Source organism: Semicossyphus pulcher, unplaced genomic scaffold (genome assembly GCF_022749685.1).
Source record: "Semicossyphus pulcher isolate SPU_LCO1_2020_fin unplaced genomic scaffold, fSemPul1.0.p SCAF_11, whole genome shotgun sequence".
NCBI lineage: Eukaryota > Metazoa > Chordata > Actinopteri > Labriformes > Labridae > Semicossyphus > Semicossyphus pulcher.
Window position 1 is genome coordinate 28,038,666 of NW_027211615.1, and position 19,017 is coordinate 28,057,682.

Sequence of the window (19,017 nt, forward strand, 5' to 3'; positions counted from 1 at the left end):
ATTTCATGTAAGTTATAAATCTGTGTGATGATTAAAGTTATGTAACAAAGCAGTGAGGAATAACTGAACATTTTGACTCTTTGTTTGGAGTTGTTTCTGCTGCTCGATGTTGTCTTACCAAAATAAAAGCCTCTGATTTATTAGTATGTAATTTGTGGGCCAAGTATTCCTCTCCATAAGCTTTTGAGACCTCTCCATCTTTAATGTGATGTTTTCTTTCCTGATAAACCTGAATACAACCAGACACATGCAGCGAATGGAAAATCCACCATGGGAAACGTATCAGACCCAGATGACCTTTGGATGAGGTCGTCGTGGTTTTGCCAAGTTTGAAAAGTTAAGGATTGAAATTGTTGCTGAAAGTTCAAGAAGAATATGAACTGGACTAAAGCAACATATTAACATATTTTTTAACTTACTTTATGGTAAAATCGTGTTAAAAATGAGATACAGCAGGTGTTTCAGGTAATGTATCTGTAGTCATTATTCATATGCAAACTGCTGTATCACAATAATAAATGAGTTATTGGCTCTCCTGCTTTTTTCATCATTTTCTTTTGCAAATTGATTTTCACAATAAAACGTTTTTGTACAAAATAAAACAAATGTGTTTAAAGGGAGAATTTAAAGAATTATCTGAGTTTCAGGGGTTAAAAAATGTGTTCTGTAAGCCGTGCAGTGGGTGTGGGTGGTTATATATGAGCTCTATGAAGGACTTTTAAGGGGTAAACTTTTATTGTTGTTTATTTGTTTAAAAAACACAATGCAACAAGTAAATTGCATCAAATATGTATCAAGTATGATTAAAAAAATGTTGCCTTTTTTTTAGGTTATACAGGGTTAGGGCCCGATCAGACAGAGTGCGCTTTGCAGGCTGTAAAACCTGCACCACACTTTTAATGTTGTTAAGGCAACCTCTAAATCATATCTGTCATTAACCTAACCGTTATATTGTGAACTGACAGAAGGCCCGCCTCTCCTTTCATCCGACTGGACAGTGAGAAAAAATGGCCATGACGCAGCGCGCCAAAAGCGTCCCTCTCATTGAAAACAACTACAAAAATACCCCCAGCTGCTACAACGCATTCTGTCTGATCGGGCCCTTCAGTGTTTAGCTTTGTGTGTAATCTCGTGTGTGTTTCGGGGTGGGGGATTTATTGTGTACTCTTTTAATGTCCAGTCTTCTTACAATGTCCTACTATTTTATTATCTTACCTGTCCGGGGACTACAGGTGGAAAATAGTACTTTGCTAAAACCTGGCACAATACATCTTCCCTTGTTTTATATGAGGTTAATGTTCTTTGTGCATCGTCCCTGCTCAAATAAAGTGAAGTGTAAGAGACTTTTAGACTGATTGACTATTGATATATGACAAAAAAGAAGCTCAACATAAACTAAAATGATATGCGTAAATAAGAGAAAAAAGGAAGTATCTCTCAACAGGATAAAAGCAGTTCAAATAAAAGTAGTTATTTAAACACGATGAAGGGGTTAAAAGACTAAGAAACCTAAAAATATTTTAAATAAATAAATAAAACATGTCCTCTCTCTGTGAGGACTTTTATAAGTTAGTTTTGAATGAAATTTGGTGGAAGTAAAACAAAAAAGAAACACCAAGTAAATTAGGAAGTTAATCTATTTATTTTTGTGATAAAAGTTTGGAGTTTTAAATGTAGTGTCCTAAATGTCCTTAAACTTAAAGTTGGCTCCTTGCTTGAGTTTGTGTGTCATTGTTCGTGTTTGTATCTGGGTCAGGTTGACAGCATCGCGTCTCCCCTGTGAAGGAATGTCCTCTCTTTGTAGCAGCAGTCAAACATTAGCGCAGCGTTGTAAAGATAGATCTTTGTGACGCTGTCTGTGACGTGGTGATTTTTAGGAATCTAAACTCGTCCTGCGGAGATCGCAGCGTGTGAACGCGGCGCAGAGCGATGACAACATGCCTGCTGCCTGAGCTACATTCCTCCCTCACTTCCTCACCACTTTCTTTCATTTCTCCGGATTTCCTTTTCCACTTTTCTTCCTTTTTTTCTTCTTCTTTAACTTTCTTCTTCTTCTCACAAACTTCCTTTTTCCCATCCTCCTCTGTCCGTCCTCCCTCTCCCCCCTCCTCCTGTGTACAGTACACTACCAGCATACTCCAGCTGCTCCGGTCATAGTTATTTATAATGCCTGAGCTACAACAGATAAAGGGGCAACCCGTAATCTTTTCCCCTCATTTATTTTCGGTTTGACAAGACTCTCACATGCGGGGATGTTTATTTCTGTTATTAACCTAATGACATTAACACATGTATCGTTAGAGACACATGTTGTGATACTGTCATAAATCATAAAAATGCTCAGAAAGAAAATATATGTCAAAAAAAGCCAGAAAAAGGACTTTGTGCTGACAGTATTTTGTTCCTTTTGTTAGCTTTTAAAATCTACATTATACCTTATTTACATCAATTTTAGTTGATTTTTTAGTTTTAAATGCAATTAATAACTTATAACAAGTGAATATGTTTGTCTGAAAATGTTACCAATAATTCATAATAACACAGTTCTTAGCAGCTTTAAAGTCATTTTAATTGTTTATGATGGGGTAAACAACATTCAGTCCTTCAGTGAAACATCCATAATTAGATGTTGGAATATAAACAAATAAAAAGACACAGTTACAAAAGAATATGACATTTCTTAAGAGTTATAATTGCACCTACCAATACTGATTATATATACACACAATAATATGTAACAAACAATCTATTATAGATGCATATTCTGCTAAAAAAAAAAGGACCTAAGAACTCCCAAAAGTACAACATATAACATGTATAACATATTTCCAGGTATTATTTGAGAAATAAAATACATGCTTTCATAGAAGATCACACTCTGCAGGGATACAGAATGTATCTGTCTTTCCGACTGTCACGTGTCTGCATGGCTGCAGCTTCAAAGCGAGGAACTCTGTGGGGAAAATAAGAAAAGTCCACTGATTTGTCTCACGTGCTTCTCTCATGTGTTACTTGTTTGTTTCCTGCAACAGAAAGACGAAACTCTTAAGTGCAAGCGGGAAGATTTGACATTTCCGTGTCTGAAATGTTTTGGCATGAAGTGGAATTCCCCTCTGAGTGTGAACCTTTTGTCGGGCCGAGCTGAGAATGTGGCAGGATCACATACCAGGGATGCCTTGCAGGATTCAAGTTTTGTTTTCTGCATGACATGTCCGTGTTAGAAAAGATGACGGTGAGTTATTATGAAAACAAACAGAGAAGATGAGTCATAAGTTAATCTGTTAATGCGTTTCAATTATTTTTAATCCTTTAATCACTTTGTCAAACTCTGTGAAGTAAAAGGTTGGATTCCTCATCCTGCGGCCGGTTGCAGAGCCCATTTTTCAAATACTCTATGATGTAAATGCTTACACAACAAGGTATGTGCAACATTTGTCACCAAGGTAATTATAGAACAGAAACAAAAACAAAACAAATGGTGTAATAGCTATTTTTAGGCCAATCAAAATAAATAAACAAATTAATAAGGATTCTGTATTTCGCACTGGAAATTGATTCCAAGAAGTATGAAACATTGAACCTGATGTGATGCGATGTGATGCGATGCGATTCAATGCGATACAATATGATACAATGCGATACAATGTGATGCGATGCGATACAATGCGATACAATATGATACAATGCGATACAATACGATGCGATACAATATGATACAATGCGATACAATACGATGCGATACAATATGATACAATGGGATACAATGCGATACAATATGATACAATGCGATACGATGCGATGCGATACAATATGATACAATGTGATACAATATGATACAATGCGATACAATACGATGTGATGCAATACGATGCAATACAATGCCATGCGATACGGTACGATATGATACAATGTGATGCCATGCGATGCGATACAATACAATGTGATGCGATGCGATACAATATGATACAATATGATGTGATGCGATGCGATACAATACGATACACTATGATGTGATGCGATGCGATACAATACGATACAATATGATGTGATGCGATGCGATACAATACAATGTGATGCGATGCGATACAATATGATACAATATGATGTGATGCGATGCGATGCAATGCGATGCGATACAATACGATTGGATGCGATACAATATGATTGGATATGATACAATACGATGTGATGTGATGCGATGTGATACAATACGCTACAATATAATATGATACAACACAGTATGATATGACATGACACAATATGATACGATATGACACAACACGCTACAACGCAATACAATATGACACAATACAGTATGATATGATGCAACACAATACGATATGATTCGTTACAACACGAAACGACATGATACGATGCGATACAATGCCATGTGACATTATACAACATGAAACAACATGATGCGATGCAAGACGCAATATAACATATGACACAAAGTCAAGTCAAAGTCAATCTTTGTAGGGATGTTTTCTGGGATGTTGTACGATACGAATACGAAAAAATACGATGCGACCCCCATATTTGTATCGTGCATAATCACAAACCAACTTTAGTTAATATATCCCAAATTTATTGACACCAAACGGGGGTCATGCTTTTTGTTTTTATGTGTAAGACTATTCTAAGGAACTTCTAGTCAGACCTGCTGACTCTGTGTGTTTAAGGAACAAACCTGGAGACTTTTTACAACTTTTGTCATCAGGGGGTTTATTGTTGTTTTATTTATGTTGTTGTATTTCTCCATGTTTTACCACTGTGAAGTACCATGCTGAAAGGAGCTAAAAATACTTTAGTTGTTTACTTTTATTTTCTGTTTAGGTCTGAAATGCAGCCTTGTTCTTCCTACAGTCCTGTCTGTTGTTTCCTAGTGACCGTGTTTTCTTCATTGTCTTCCATGTTTGTTTTGTTCCTGTTGTGTTACCCAAGCACAGATGGAGGAAATATCACCAAGAGGCATTTAAGTGGATTACTACCTCATGAAGAAATCTGTAGAAACACATCGTGTTTATTCAAATAACTTGAAGAGAAACTCTTCTTTCCCATAATCCCCCTGGCAGCTGACCCCGCTCATTCATAATTAATTGTGTGTCAGCGGATGTCTGACTGAGGCTTTAGGCTGCAGCTCTATTTCTCTCACTCTGCTCCACTAACCCGTCTGTTTATGTTTACGTGGCTGTTACCGTGGTGACAACACCTACCCGCCCTTCACGCTGCGAGACAGACGGTTGGGCGAGCGAGGCAGAGGCACAGAGGGAGGGACTGAGAGACAGAGAGAGGAGAAGGGAAGCCTCAGCAATGGGCCGCGTTCCATTCTGAAAGGTTTGCATCCTTTGTTTTGTCAATCTGTGAACTTGACTTTCCCTCTTGTTTGTTTGTTTGTTTGGTATTTAAAACAACAAAAGTACATTATGAATCAAGTTTTAAATTATCAATATTATTATTTATTTTGCAAACTAGAGACTAAAGTGTAAAAATCATGAAAAATTGTTTAAATTGTTTCATTATTTTACAGTTTTGTTTTATGTTTTTTACTTAATATTTCTGGTTGGAAGCAATTTTATTGTGTTTGGTGTAAAGTTTTATTTTAAACACATTTGATCCACAATGCCTAACATTACTGCACATTAAAATGTACTAATAACTGTATTTATTTAACTTTGGCTCTAAAAAAAGTTTGAAATTTAGCTCTAACTTTAAATAAATCCCTAACAATACCCACTTTATTGTTTTATATCTGCATTTAGAGAATAAATAGAGAACATCAAGGACCCATAGAAGGAAACAATGTTTTGAAATGGGACGTGTCCCAGGATTCCCAGGCCCCTGGGGCCCTCTCGGCTCTGTCCTCCCGACGTGTCGTCACAAACCCCGGCGACTCTGTTGTGTTATTTTTAGCTCATGTGTAAACTGGGTTTAATGGCCTTGGCAGCTGCGACGCACATACACACACAGACACAAACACAGAGCACTCAGACGCACACACACAACCTGTTTTAAGTATCTGTGACGTCAAAACACTACTGATCTTTATTTGTCTACTCGAGAGCGGTATGTAAAAAGACATTACATCACTGTGTTGATCTTAATAAGAAAATATGTAAGTGTGTAAATAGACTCGTAGTCATAGATGACACTCTGGGCCACCGGCTAATATTAGCATCTGTACAGTATTAGTATAACATAGCATCAGTATTTATATTTATTCTTTTACCTGTCAGAAAGATGAAAATACCAAAGAAATTAAAGCTTCACATGATGATTACATTAAAAGTTAGTCATAGGTTACATTCATAGAGGATTGCATCCAACATATATTTTAAAGTCACAGTGACGTCAAGTGTGACCCAAAAACAAATCCAACGAGGAATCACCTCTGTTCCCTCTCACGTTGCTGCTCCCTCATCAAAGTTAAAGTTTAACCTCAAACTTCCACTTATTTCTGTAGAAGTCAGCCTGCTTCCTGATTCCAGCTGTGAAATCAGATTCTAAACACACACACACACAGCAGCTCTGTTTTCCCTTGAAACTCTCCGTTTCGCTCCGCTAATCATGACTCAGCTGGAGTTTTTCCCAGCAGCTTCTACACGTTTCTGTGTTCGCCTCTCCTTTCCTCCTTCGCTGCATGTTCTCAGGCTGCATGACACAGCAGATCTCAGGCGGCAGATTAAGGCGTCATGTGACCTGATTTACAGCTTCTACAGACTGGTACCATCATGCTGTTTCACCTCATGTAATAGTGAGTCATTTCAGCACATCTCAACTTGTGTTGTCATGTTGTTTACGCATCCATTTATTGTCATGTCATAGCTGATGAAATGTTACCTCTCTTCATGTAACAGCTCAGCTAGTCTCAGTCCTTCAAACACGTCTTTGTTAGCTCATAATCGAGGTGTAAACACAAATGTTTCAAGAGCTAGAAGTTACCCTGTTCCCATAATTTAATTAGTGTTCATACATGGTAGCTTAGATTGTCCATTAATTAAAGTGTTGGGGGTTTAAAACAGAACTTCTTCTGTCCACGTGTTTAAGTGTCTATGAGCTTTACCTCAAACATTGGTTCTAATGTGCATGTGGGGTTAAAAGTGTAATTCTTTCTGGACTACAGCATGTACCAAACTGATGTAAACAAACCTTTAACGGTTTAAATCAGCAACATGTTAATAAAGTCAGGTTCACTTATTTTATTATTAACAAATGCTGTCAAATAAGTTAGAACTTTATCCCGAAGGAAATTCTAGTACCAAAATTACAGCACAAAAATAAGATAAACAAAAAATAACACCTCAAATATAAGTTAAAAATATAATGTGAAAAACAGAGAAATTACAGAGAAAAACACAAGAAAGATGAGGTCATAGAGGTGGTTTGTTCCAATACAACACCTGGAGCGTGATGTTAATGTTGTGTAACATTCACACCTCGGTTAGTGTTGGGTTTGGCTCTAAATAAGTGCACTAGTTAGGTTAGTTAACTGACTTCTTTGGGTTCAGTTGGTGACATTAAGTTGATTAGTGAGCACAAACAAAACGTACTGGTGAACTCAGGTGTCCTGGGTTAAAGTCTTGCGTCTGTTTGACCCATCATCGCCCCCTATATTTATACTTTGTCACCTGATTTAACCCTAACCCTCTGGCAATACTTACTACAGCCACTAGTCAGACAAACAGCCTCACAATAGAGACCGAAAAGCACATTTGTGGGAGCAGATTTGCCGGACACTAAATGTTGCTGGTAAGTGCTTTTATGTATGCTGTATGTGCTATGTATTGTAAGTTAGATGTGTAGTAAGTTAAACTTATGTTGTCATAGAAACAAAACTGGAGTGCAGAGTTATTCTCTCACTGCACCAGTGCTTCATCCCAGTGCTCCCCAGCGCCCTGCCAGCGCTTTTCTGCCAGAAAAAAAAAAGGGGCCTTACGCCTGGATCCCACAGGGATGCGCTGGAGACGGACCACGGCGCGTGCTGTGGAATCACAATCATTGGCTTGAATGGGAGCCACGACTCTGGAGGTCGTGGCGTAGACGGATCCTGTGGAGTTTTGAGGGTTCTTCAGATGATGTAATTGATATTATAAAACCAATGTAGATTAAGTCTGACAAAAACAGAAATGAAAAAACAACAAATAAATACAAAACAAATAAAACCTGCTGCATCCTTCGAGTCATTCGTAGCCTGCATAGACGCTAATGTCCATGGAGGATTTCCTGTTTGCTTAACCAGCTGTTCCCGCCCTTACCCTTGTCGCCTAGCAACAGGTAGCTAGCTAGCTAACTAGCTCACGTAACTTAACCTATTATTTTAAAGATAATTTGATCATTTCGATTGAGTTGAAACCAAAAACTTACATGTAAAGTGTATTTCTCTGCCGCAGTCTCGCTTGAATTGGTGCGCAGTGAATCTCGGGATACGTTTCGCCACGAAGGATGCACCCGATGGATCCTTGGTGACCCGGGAAAAGGAGGTCGCATTTGTCGGCTGCATCTGAAGGAGCCTTCGAAATGGGACAGCCTTCGACAAGGCGCTGTGACGCAATCAGCCTTGAAATATGTCCTTCGAACGATGAAGCCCCTGGATTGGGACGCAGCTTCTGTGTCAGTGTGGGGTCCGATAGTCCAAAATATGGTCACATAACATTAACAATGGACTTTTAGTTGTTTGAATCCAGTGTTTCCAATCTTGGCATTGGGAATATCCTTTATGTGCAGCACAGATTGTGTCTTTATTGTCATAGTATAATCATAATTTCATCTCTCTCTCTGTGTATCTGTACTGCACTATCTCTGGGTCAATCTGGGCCAATCTAGGCCAATCAGAGGGCTCAGGTGAGATGACATCACCCCCCTGTTCAGTAGTGTGACCTCAGCCTGCATCATCATGAATCCCTAACGAGGGTTTGAGGACATCCAATCAGGAGAGGCCTGGATTATCAGGTAATGAAGCCTGACGGCACGCGACCAATCACATCGCAGCAGCACACAGATTACTGCCTGGTGGGGCTCAGAGGGAATCAATAATGTAGACACACACTCACAGTTGCCCTGAGCGTGCTCTTACTACCATTACAGTAAGTGACGGAGGCAGATAGTGTACCAGAGAAGCGGGAGGACGGACTGACTTACACACACGTGAGGAAGGGAAGCAACAGAAGAGGCAGAGAAGTGAGAGTGGAGCAGAAATCAAAGAAACAAGATGATCTCAGCTTTTATTGTATGATTCACTGCTGTGAGTCACCGCTGTAACAGCAACTTAAAACCAGAGTGATGAAGTCAGCTTAATATACGGCTACTGTTCACCTGTCACTCACTGTGCCTATCTGTATCAGCTGTGTGTATTACAGTCTGAGCTCAGTTGATTGTCAGCTAGTGTTTTTCTTCCTTCTTCACTTTCCAGGTTTGGAGGCCAAACAGGTTCAACTTGTAAGGATTTATTACTACAGAAGCCATAACAGAAGTAGCTCTAGTTGTACAACATACAACCAGGGGCATGTCCACACTTTTTGACTGGGGGGGCCACCTGGGGCACCGACTAATGCAGGGGTGGCCTTGATTAAATATGTGTACGCACACACGTTGGACTATCATTAATTTACCATTTCTATCTCCACTTATATCTACTTTTACTACTAACATTTAAGTAATAATCTCTAAAACTTTCATTTAAATAAATGTCTGTTAAGTCTCTATCTATCGCTGAATGAGGTAACACAATGGTGACTGAGCCTATGGCCCACTGATGAAAGCCTTTGCCTTTGCAGTATTACTGACTGGGTGTCTGTGGCGACTTTTATGGAAAAAATCTCAAGCGGCGCCCAGTCAGTGACGCGTTTTCCATCAGCCAGCAGTGGTTGGTCTGCCAGAGAGGGTAGGCGGAGCTAAGTGGCTGCTTTTCCGCTCTCTGCAAGTGTTGCGAGTAAACAGTAATCTACTATGGCTGAACAAACAAAGAAAAGATGGATGACTACAGATACAACTTCAACAAGAAGTGAAAATCCAAAGAAGAAGAAACAAACTCGACGCTCAGATGAAGCAAACAGTCTGAAAAGGAAAGCGACCGTCAGCCAGGAAAATCAAGAGTTACAACCGGAGCCGACCGTGGACGTCACACATGCAGCACTGTCTGGATATCTGGGAAGTGTGCTCCTGTAATTACCATTTATCACCACAGGTGCCGCCAAAGACAAACGAATCAGAGATCTTCGAGAGTTACCACTTTAAGGTATGAACAGAGTGGCCTCAAACAAAAATCCCATGCTTAATTATATGAGGACCAAAAACAATGTATCTCCAAAAGTCTCTGCAAAAGATAAAAACAAAAGGAAATGTGCCCAGAAGCCTTTTGCAACACAGCCCAATACTTTGATCTTAACTTAAGTCCCGCCCCTGACCGGGCAGATAGCCAATCATAGTCTAGGATTATGGGGCGGCACCTGATTCAGATTTCAGGGAGGCACCCTGGATGTAGCTGTAGTAAGATTATAGGACCAAAGACAACAGAAACATATAGATTGGTATCTGTTGTTTTACAAGCAGTAGCTGTTAGTAACAGTGGTTGTAGTAGCTGCTGTACCAGCACAGGTAGCTGCTCGTGAGAATGCACCAAGAATTTGTCCCACCTTTGAGGAAAGAGATACAAGATATATCTTCCCCCCCCAAAAAAGAACTTTTTTAACATCATTCAGTCCTTTATTACATCTCCCTCTATCCCTCGTCCTCGGCCCATCCAGTCTCAGCAGAGTTCTGTTCACCATGAGCCTGGTTCTGCTCGAGGTTTCTGCCTGTTAAAGGAAGTTGGTCCTTTCCACTGTTGCCAAATGTTGCCACGCATGTGCTCATGGTTGATTCATGTTGGGAGTTTGTACATAATTAAAAAACAGTACAGTCTAGACTTGCTCTTATGATTCTTTCAATTATCTTCTCAGTTGGCTACCTACTCAGAAGCGGAAGTAGGATGGTATTAGCAGTAGTGAAAGTGATTGTGTTAGCCATTTCTGTAGCAGAAGTAATATTGGCAGTTATAGTACGTGTACACGTGGCAGAAGGAATCGTAAGAGCAGTAATGAAAGTGATTAAATTATTACGTAAAATCGTATTAGCAATCATTTAGCAGTAGTTATATTAGAGGGTAAACTTCCTGATGTAGTAGTAGATGTTTAGTACTAAAACCAACAGCTGTGTTATGACTTTGTTTTTTATACTTGTTGCTTTATATAAGTTTTATTTAACCTATTAAAGGGACTAAAACAGTAACAGTTGCATTGTTGTTGTGACATTGTAGTCATGTGAGGGCAGTAACTGTAAAGTAGTAGCTTAAGTTGTAAGAGATTACTGTAGCAGTAGTTCTTGTTGTAGACGTCTGTAAGTTGTAGTAAATGGACTGTACTTATACAGCGCTTTTCTAGTCTTTGCGACCACTCAAAGCTGCTTTTACACTACATATCACATTCACCCATTCACACACTGATGGCAGAGGCTGCTACGTAAAGTGCCCAACTGTCAATCAAATATCACATTCATACCTGTTGGCTATGCCACCGGGAGCAATTTGGGGTTCAGTGTCTTGCTCAAGGACACTTCGACATGTAGCCTGAGGGAGCCGGGGATCGAACCTCCGACCTTTCGATTGAAAGACGACCGACTCTACCACTGAGCCACAGCTGCCCGTAGTAGAGGCAGTATTTATTTATACCCTATTGTAGCAGTGGTCACAGATGTTAGCATAGCTACCGTAGCTATTGGTAGAAACTGTTGCCACAATTAGAGCTGTTCTAGTAATCATAGATATTGTAGTAGAAAGCCATAGACGTGTTAGCAGTTTGAGAACTAGTTGCATAATTGTCAGTGGTTGCCGTGTCAGTAATAGGTGTATTATCAGAGGTATCAGTACTTCCTTCAGGCAGGCATACTACAATTTTACTTGTGGTTTAGATACTGTGAAATTACACGTTAGATAATCCTTTGTGGTAAAAAAGAATCTGTCCGTTTGTGATTTCCTTTTCACGGCTCATGAACTCGATTAACCTAAATACCTGAAAAAGTAAACAACCCTGATCAAACTTGTAGATGAATCCTGCTGACTCACTGTTTTGGAACAACCAGCACACCTGACATGATTTCCACAGATCCTCATCTGTCAATAGGAAATTTCACACTGAGGGGAAAATTTCAGACGCTGGCTGCTCGGCAGTGTGGGCCACGCACCACAGTGATTATGTAAAAACCTGATGCCAGCTCAGGAATCACATGACCTGAGTCATCGTGTCACTCAGCAGGTTTCACAGGAAAAAAAGCTCTGCTTGCCTGAATGACTGATACTGGTACTTATACCTGTTTGTACCACAAATGTGTTGTACAGTGTTAAAACGCTGATACCAAAAGAGTTCCAACATATCCTTCTGCCTTTTAGGGAACTGCGTTATTTGGCATTATTTTGAAAGGAACCACAAGAGACTGACAAGATAACATCCTAAAATAACAGGGACAAAGCAATTACCTGCTTTGTCTTTAGATAGGTATTGAGTGGGAGAATGGCACTGAATCGTGGTGGAGGTATGTTGCTTCAGGTATAGAAGATAAAACACTGTCCTTTCAAGTTTGTGTCGTGTTTTCTGTGTGCTCCTCAGGTGCTGCTCTCCCCTTGCTGCAGCAGGTGATTAGGCTCACCTGTTTCCACTTAACCAATCAAGGCAACAGCATAAAGAGCAGGAGAGAGGAGGCAGCCGGGGCCCATTCGGTTGCATGTGTGTCAGACGTGAACTTGCTCGTGTTTGCTCGTTCTGGGGAAGGAGGGTGTTTTTCCTCAGTGTTTCATCAGAGTTTACTTTAGTGCATTTGTATTGCAGCTTTTATTAGTGATTAGTATTGCTTTGTTTGTTGTCCCTGGCGTTGCACTAATAAAAATGATTAATAGTCTTTGGAGAAAGAAGAAAGATCGGATGTTTAGTTTGTAAATAAATTCCTTTTAAATTTGCCTATACTTTGTTCCTCCCTTCTTTTTCCTGGGTTCTCCTTTATGGTTAGTCCCCTCGTCCCCTAGCTCATTCTGAGGAACGTAACAGCAACAAAACAACACGTGTGTAGCTTCAATTTACAAAGCCTTCTAGCGTCTGATGTCAGTGGGACAAGACTAAGAAAGGTGATGGTGAATAGAGCTACAAAGTCCGTATGAACCTGAAGGCAACCTAAAAATGGACTTTGGTGTGGCTGTATGGGTGAACCAAATCTAAGACGTGTACTGGTTGTCTTTCTCCTGGTTTAACCCGAGGATTCAAAAACAAAAAAGACCAGTGGACTTATTTTACCAAAAGAATGATCATTCACTTGAGTCGTTTTATAGTAACTAAACAAACATTGGTCTGAGTGCCGTCATATTGTTAAACAGATTTATGATTAAACAACGATTCATTACAATTTTGGAAGGCACAGAGCATAAAGAAACAAAATGCATATTTTGTTGTTTGATTTGATTTTCTAGAAAGAAAAACAGGAACATAAATATTGTAAAATATTGAAACTTATAGCGACTATCAATTCAAACCCTTCGAGCACTAATGTTGGTTTGCACACAATCTTCAATCACTAGGAAGTCCAAAAGTTTCCACAGTTTTCCGAGGCAGGAAATAAAACAAAAGGATGAATAAGGCATGATTCGCTCTATGGAAAGGGTGCACGTGACCTGTTGTGTGTCATCATTTCAGGGACACACATTGTGTGTTGTGTAAACATGTTATTTACTGCTCTTTCATTAGTTATGAAGTGTGCTGTAACTCTGTTAATCCCATGTTTGACCCAGAACTTGACTGCATAAGGTTTGTACTTATATCACAAAGTTAAAGTTGACACCTTGAAGGATTTAACCTGAATTTGGTGATCTGACCTTTGCCTGAATGCTCTTTTTCCCACACTAGTTTCGACGGAATTCCCAGCACTCCCAAGGTTAAACTGTTTTGGACTTATGAATGAGCGTTTGTTGCTTTTAGCGTCCACTTGGATCAACACGTCACTGAGCTGTTGAGAATCTGAGTGGGTGGGGAGATTTCTTTAGAAATGGGGGAAAAGTCTTTACACACCGATAAATTAATCATTTAGACGCTCGTACACTAAATATATGAGGTGGTGTGATCCCGGAAGGTTAAGGGACGGGAAAATGACTAAACTGTAGTGCTTATTATTTACTGTGAATCTAATGATGATTGTATTTCAGACTTGCTACTTATTAGGTAAAAGGCTGCTAAAATAATTTGGTTACAGTTTGATATATGATTTCTCATGATTTGAACGCTTTTTAGACACATATGGGAGTACTTTGTTTTAGGGTACAGCTGATAACAGTCATACTGCATTACCAAAATCTTGATGCCATATCTTTAACTTAAGGTCATGAGTTCAGCATTGTCGACATTTGGCAGTTTTGACACCTTATAAGAGGAGATTCAACAATGGCACATCAATTACACATAGTAGGTTTTTCAACGCTGCTCAATCCAACTTATTTCCAATTTTGCAACGTGGGTCAGTGGTTCAGTCATGAGCGGCATCATGCCAGACAGCGTTAAGAAACACAAGCGGCTCAGACTTTTAGCTCAATAACAGGCAACAGGGGGATTTCGAGCTCTGTGCCATAAACAAGGCAAAGCCAGTCACTCGCTGCAGAGCAGGAACAAACAACACAAGTTCAGTATGTGACTCGCAGTCATATGCTGCTGGGTAATTTCAGCTGAACCTGTTTTTGAAGTGTTGAACTTGACTCTGTTCTGCAGCACTTCAATGGAAAACCGCCTGACGGCACACACTTACTCAGAAAATAAAGGCCTGTTTTATGGAACAAAGCATTCATTCTGACGCTCTGCATGATTCGGCACGTTTACAACCCTCCAGATCTATTTATGGACAGGCCTGCTGTTTTTTACACGAGTATCAGACCATCAGCAGAGGAGTGTAGTCCTCTGTGTGTGTGTGAGTGTTGTGTTTTCATCATCTGTTGAGCAGAAATCATGAGGTCATGAGGCTGCAGCTGACTGGCAGCTCTGTGTTGAAACTCTGTGGAAACTGACTGGAGGTCAAACTCATTACACACATTCAGCATTGCAGACCACAGGGCATTTTGTGCCATGTGACTTTTTACCATCAACCAGACAAAGTGTGTGCGTGTGTGTTTTCATGTACTCATCAATTTGAGGACCAAGTGGGGTTTTAGATCTTCACAGTGAGGACCTTTTGCAAAGCGAGGACATTTGTCCTTACTTTTTCAGAGTTGTTTGTGGGTTAGGACTTTAGGGTTTAATGTTAGAAGTGGCTTGTTAAAGGAGCAATCACACAACATTTCAACAAGAGCCCTCACGAAGTGTGTTCAAAAATGTGTGTCCACAAAGTGACGTTATGGGGACTCAACTCCAATTTAGGGACCAATTTAAGTGCAGGTCCCACAAAGCGAGTGTGAATGTGTGTGCGTGCATGAGTCTCAAATGTCTGGACACAATCAAAGCTGACCTCGACACCATGTTGTTGTTAGTTTAAAAATGTCCCACGTGCAGCATTTTACTTTGTTTTTCTCTATGTTGTTTTAGATTCCAAAGTAAAAATGCAACATCTTTATTCACTATTTTATTATGTTTTGTATCCAAACCTCACTTAAAAATATTAAACTATAATACTGTTCTATTACAACTTGATGCCATCTAACCAACCTATGTCTAACTAATCTGTTTTTTGTGTGTTGTGACTGCCGGAAGAAATGGGGAAATCTTTTTTAGTTCTTATTACGTCATTAGTTTCCTGCAGTGGGAAGAACTTTGTTACATATTTAATGAATAATTTTTTACATGTTAACATCATATTACAACAGTTACAGGCTAAAAGTGTATCGCTAAGTGTTCAGAATGGAGTCCTGACACTTCTTGTTATCATGAATATATTTTTTTATAGATAGTGACTAATGCTTTACTTTAAGTCCCCTTATTTAGTATTCATACACAGTTAAATAAAAAATAATTTAAAAGGTTTTTGGACATTAAAATGTAATAATTTTTTTCTGCTACTCTAAAATATTCTTGTCAACCAAGAAAATTACATTTTAAGTGTTGATTGGGTTTGGGTTAGTGATATTTATCAACAGTATCAACTACGTATAACTTTGTATTTAAAGAGAATATTTATATTATTACAGCTTTGTTTTACTGTTTACTGTTTACTTTTGTTTTAATTCATTAGGTGTTTATACCTATTTATACCTCTGTATATAGACATATGGTAGTTGAAGCAGGTTCTTTTCTCTGTATTCATCATAGGAAACTTTAATCGCTGCTTTTTTGTTGAAAGATCCTCCTCGTTCAAGAATAAAACAGAAGATGTTCGGTTTCTAAATGAGTACATTCTTAATTATTGTAAAAAATATTTAAACTTCTGAAAACACCAGCTTGTTTCAGTGTAAGGTAATATCTTATTCTTCTAACCATTTAATGCACCAGCCCACCAAGAAGAAAACACGTCCTCTGTCCTCCTTATTAGGTAAAATGTCAGAGAGGGTCAGTGAACAAGATGAAGTCATCTCTTGAGTCACACTCAACCCGGAACCAATGAATGTCATTACGTGTCCATGCACACACGCCTCCCTGCATGCACTTGTCTTAAATTACACATTGAATTTTACTATATTTCCCTTTAATATAATAAATCCTTAAAGCTAATGATTGATTTTCTTTTGAAGGCTCCTTCCTCCTCTCAGCTGCTGCTGTGACCCTTGTACTTAAATGTGACGTAACCATTGTTTTTTCTTTGCTGTAGAGATTTTGTCTGCATGTTTTCGCCATGATTAGAAACTTTGCCAACGGCTGCTCTAGGGACAACGAGATAAATTTGTCACCATAATTCCTGATGGCTTAAAGTCAAAAGGAAAATCTGTGGAATATTTTGTCTTACAGATATTTTTTTTGTCGTAAATGGACTAAAAATACAATTTCCTGGAGTGATCATCACAGTAATTTTAACATTTAGCAAGAATAAAGATGTCTCAATTAATAGTGTATAATGGTGTTTTAACAAGAGTTCAACACAAAGGAACATTGACTGCAGTAATAGACTTCATGTGTCTGATAAAGCTATTGTTTCACCTATAAACTGATGGAGTGATTCAGAGTGATTCAGTTCTAATCAGGAAGTAGACTGCATCTGACTGAGACCACATCTCAAATATAACCCTTATCTTCCAAACAAAGCATGTGACATGATAGCTTCAAGTTCAGACTGAAACTCTTCATCCTCTTAAAAATGAGACAGTCTAGACCTCACACAGAGACTGCACCTAATGATGCATCCATACCTCAGCCTGTTATGTAAAAATATTCTCATCGTTATCCTCAGGAACTTCCCTCAAAAGGCCGACAAGGTGTCGGATAACTAAGGTTCCATGATACCAGAGGACTGTAGCGCTAAACATAAAAACACGTTCTTCTAATGCAATGCACAAAGGATATGAAGGAGCAACTTACAAATGTAATTGCCTCACATTGGTACATTGCAATAATCATTTCCCACTAACAAAAATTATGGTTCCTTTGTTTACAAAAGCTGTTTAACAGTGTAATGTACAGAATTAGTATGGAGCTGAGTCGAAGCGTTTTAGGGCCATTGTAAAAAAAAAACTGGCAAATGTGTGAGAAAAACTAAATGTATGTGCAGGAATCCTCTCTGGACGCCCACTCAAGCGCGTAATGCACTTAATATAGATGTCAGCCACAACCTCGGGGTGGTTGTTTGTTGTATAAGCCTCCATCCACACAACAAATCGACTGAAACCTGAAACCACTGATTTTATACTTTTGTATATGTTCTGTCTGTAATGTAGGTTTGTTTCCTTTCAGTCTCATGAGGTCGTAGGGTAACTCTCATGTGTGATGGTAACCCCTGGGGCAAACGGGGAGCATAGAAACGTGTGTTTCTGCAGCAGAGGGTCGCTCAGTCTTTCTCCTCGGTGAAGTCTGCTTCTTGTGTGCAAAGAAGAGAAACCGGTGAATCAGAGGGAGGGGCCCGGAACCACAACCTACTTTTTGGGGGGGTCGCAGCTCAAAAAGGTTCCTATAATCACGATTTTACTAGTTTTTGTTTCCCGCAATTTTGTTCATAAATTTGCCACTTTTTTTCTAGTAAATTTACAACTTTAATCTCAAAATGTTCAGGTTTTTTTCTTGGAGTATTACTCTTCTACTCTGGCTCTGTTTAATGATTTCTTTCAGCAATCCGACATACTTTAGTTCTGTCTTAATATCTGTAATGAATGTATGAAAAACTAAGAAAAAAAAGAAGAAAATCATAATTCAGCCATAACATTTTATCTTTGCATGAATATTACATTTAGTAAAAGTCTTAGTGTAATATTTTCTTAAGATATTGTTATGAATCAGGTTGTTAAATACTACAACCACCTACATCTTGTATATAACCTGATTCAGATCAATATTTATCTCTGCACCTTTGCACTGTACATTGCACTATTGTCTATTGTCTTCGGTCTATAAGCGTTGTTGTGTTTTCAGTCAAGTTATTTCCATCAAAACACCAACATAAGGGTAACTTATAAACCTTTTTATATAGGTAGCTCCTTTCCTTTAGTTCTGTCCATCATCACAGTAAATATCAGTCAGCTAATGAATCAAAAATTAGTCTCTTTTGTAGAAGAAGAAAAGGTTCACTTCACGTTTCTAGCAGGTACTGATTCAATATGTTTTTCTTTCCGAATAAACAGAAATATCTGTCCAATCAGTCTGTCTGTAAACTTTACCAAACATGGCGTCTTCTGTTAATGGACTCAACAAAATAAAGTCCCAATTATCCCCTGGAGAGGTCGCGTTAATCCCTTCTTATTTGTCCATGAAACTAAACTGGAAAAAAACAGGTTAGCTCCTCGGAAATTTACACCCAGGCGGGCTTTTATTATGAAATGCCATATTACTTATTTTGGAAACGACTGCCTATATTCATTAATCGATAATAAGGGGATGACTTAAT